Here is a 2,997-nt window from a genome sequence, read left to right as displayed (position 1 = left end):
ATCAAAGACTTCTCATGAGAAACTATGCAAGCCAGAAAACAATGAAATAACATATTTAAAGTGTTGAGGGGGAGAGATGGGGGTGGGGAACCTTTTAAACTTATAATTCTATACCTATTGAAAATATCTTTCAAAAATAAAGACGAAATATTGACTTTTTCAGATAAACAAGAACAGAGAGATCTCACTGACAATAGAAATGCACTGACAGAAATATTAAAGGAAACTCTGTATGGCAAATGAAATTGAGAACAGGTAGAAACTTGGATCTATACAAAGGAATGAAAAGTACTAGAAATGTTAAATATGTGGGAAAGTAAAAGCATTTTTTAAAATGTCTTTAAAAGAAAAAATAACTTGTCTAAAGCAAAACAATACTAATGTATTGTAGGCTTATAAAACACACATGTAGACGTAAAAGATATATACACTAATAAGCACAAGGGTTGGAGAGGAAATTGAGACATATTATAAGGATCATACATTATATTTAAAAAGGCATAAATTTATTTGAAAGTAGACTGTGATAACTTAAAGATGCATATTGTAAACCTTTGATCAACCACTAAAAAAAAGAGGTACATGCAGTAAGGTAATAGTAGATATCAAATGAAATATTAAAAATACTCAACTATGTCAAACAAGAAGAAAAAGATAGTAAAGAGCAGATGGGACAAATAGAAAACAAATAGCAAAATAGTACATTTAAACCCAACCATATTGATAACTACATTAAATATGAATGATCTAAACAAGTTACCTAAAAGTCAGAGTTGTCAGATTGGACTAAAATGCAAGGCCCAATTATATGCTGTCTACAAAAAAAACCCACTTTATTTTTTTTGTGGCTGCCTGGTACAGGGATCGAACCCTGGACCTTGGTGTTATCAGCACCATTCTCTAACCAATTGAGCTAACCAGAAAATCCACTTTAAGTATAAATACGCAGATAGGTTAAAGGTAAAAGAATGAAAATATATACCAAGCAAACACTAACGATAAGAAACCAGAGTAACTATATTGATCCCTGTTCATCCTGGACAGTAAAATAACCATGGATGGGAGGAAAAAGACTTTGGACAACACAGCCTCCTCGGTGAGAGAGGTTGGTAGATCTTAAGGCTGAACTCTTCTGGAAACAAGAAGAACTCAAACAAGAAAAACTTCTAAAAGATTCTGGAGTTTTGTAATAACCAAAAATAACTAGTAAGAAACCAAGTATCTGGCGCAAACAGAATACAGGAGTTTCTTTCTTTTTTTTTTTTTTAAAGATGACCAGTAAGAGGATCTTAACCCTTGACTTGGTGTTGTCAGCGCCATGCTCTCTGAAGTGAGCTAACCGGCCATCCCTACATAAGGATCCAAACCTGTGGCCTTGGTATTATCAGCACCACACTCTCCCAAGTGAGCCACGGGCCGGCCCTAGAATGCAGGAGTTTCAAATCGAGCTGAGAAGGATGCTGAACAGATTAAGGAACAGAAGACTTTAGACAAAGCAAGGGGAAATTTGGGGGAGGGGGGAGCCAAATTATGTGAAAAAATGACTAAAGGAGACTTTATAGATGAAGAAGTGAAGGATATGTACCTCGTGGATGTCATGCAGAAGATCACAGACAAACGCAAAGAAATGGAAGCATCTGGTGCCAGTAGAGACTCTTGAAAGGCAGGAGGAAAGGGTAGACAATGAAAAAAGTCTTCCTGAAGGAGGTACACCTCCTCCCCAAGACCCCCGCAAAGAATGGGTGGATTATGTGAACACTAGGGCAATCTCCACACTGTATGAGAAAGGATTTGACACATCTTCTAGAGTTAGATAAAAATCTTCAGGGGAGACTTTTCATTAGTCCCGCTAATGAAAAAAAAAAACCTTATTATCTGAAGATAGGAGAAAATAGCTTCAGTGGCAGCAATGGGAAGAAGAAACGGAGGCCCTGAAAAGGCCGATGGGGCTCACACATTATGAAGACATTGTGGAAAATGAGGCCTGACAACTTGGTTCAGATATTTTGCCTTTGCCTGTGACAAAGAGTTGAGAAACAAGCAAATGAAAACTAAAGATGCTGCGTGGACAGACAATGGATCAGAGAACAAAATGAGAAAACATAAAGGAAAAGCAAAAGGCTATGTTAGAAGCAAGACTTGCCAAACTTCAACAAAAAAAGATGAAAAAATCAAAAGAAGATGAAGAAGCAGAAGAAAAGAGACATGAAGATGTTATTGGGCTTTTGTCACTAGAAACAGAGGCTGTGCTCATTCCTCATACCGCTGCCCAGAGTAGCAAAACTGAAGTCATCATCCAGGAGAGGAAGGATACCAGGCCTGGAGTGCCACACGTGTGGGAGTGGGACAGAGGAAAAGAATTTTCTTTTGAATACTGGTGGAAGAGGCAGTCAGATCTCTGGACAATGAAAGAGTTTGCCCCACCATCGGATTACTTTGTGGATCAAAGGAGAACTGTTTCTTTCAGTAGCCAGACATGGAGCAGACCTGGACCTGCACAGAATAACCCAAGGCAGTGCTTGGCCAGAGCCATGAACCCAGTTCTTCACATATATCATCCCCTACTGCCCCTGAAAGCCCACCACAAGTCCCCATGGTAACTTTTGAACCTTTGGATGTATGATATCATATTATAAACAAGTGTCATAAGCTTAAAAAGCAAACAGAAAGCCAGAGTGACTATATCAGTATCAGACAATCAATCATCTAAGCTTCCACTTTAAGAAACTGGAAAAAATTAAATACAAAGCAAGCAGAAGAAAGGAAATAATCGAGTGAAAATCAATGAACTAGAAAGTACACAAACAATAAAGCTAATCAAGGAAGCCAAAAGTTGTTTCTTTGAAAAGAGCAATAAAATAGATGAATCACTAACTAGACTGAGCAAGAAAATAAAAAAAGATAGAAATTACCAATATCAAGGGGCCGGCCCGGTGGCGCACTGCTACAGTGCACCGCTTGGGAGCACGGTGGCGCTCCCGCCGAGGGTTCGGATCC

At 38.5% G+C, this 2,997-nt stretch overlaps 1 pseudogene; it reads left to right on the top strand.

Annotated features, from left to right (window-relative positions):
* Positions 1 to 1,054: 1,054 nt before the first annotated feature.
* LOC103585522 lies at positions 1,055 to 2,649 on the top strand (annotated as a pseudogene).
* The last annotated feature ends 348 nt before the right edge of the window (positions 2,650 to 2,997 follow it).

The sequence above is a fragment of the Galeopterus variegatus genome, unplaced genomic scaffold (assembly GCF_000696425.1).
Source record: "Galeopterus variegatus unplaced genomic scaffold, G_variegatus-3.0.2 Scaffold248, whole genome shotgun sequence".
Lineage (NCBI taxonomy): Eukaryota > Metazoa > Chordata > Mammalia > Dermoptera > Cynocephalidae > Galeopterus > Galeopterus variegatus.
Note: the sequence above shows the minus strand (reverse complement) of the source record. Positions and strands in the feature narration are given on the sequence as shown.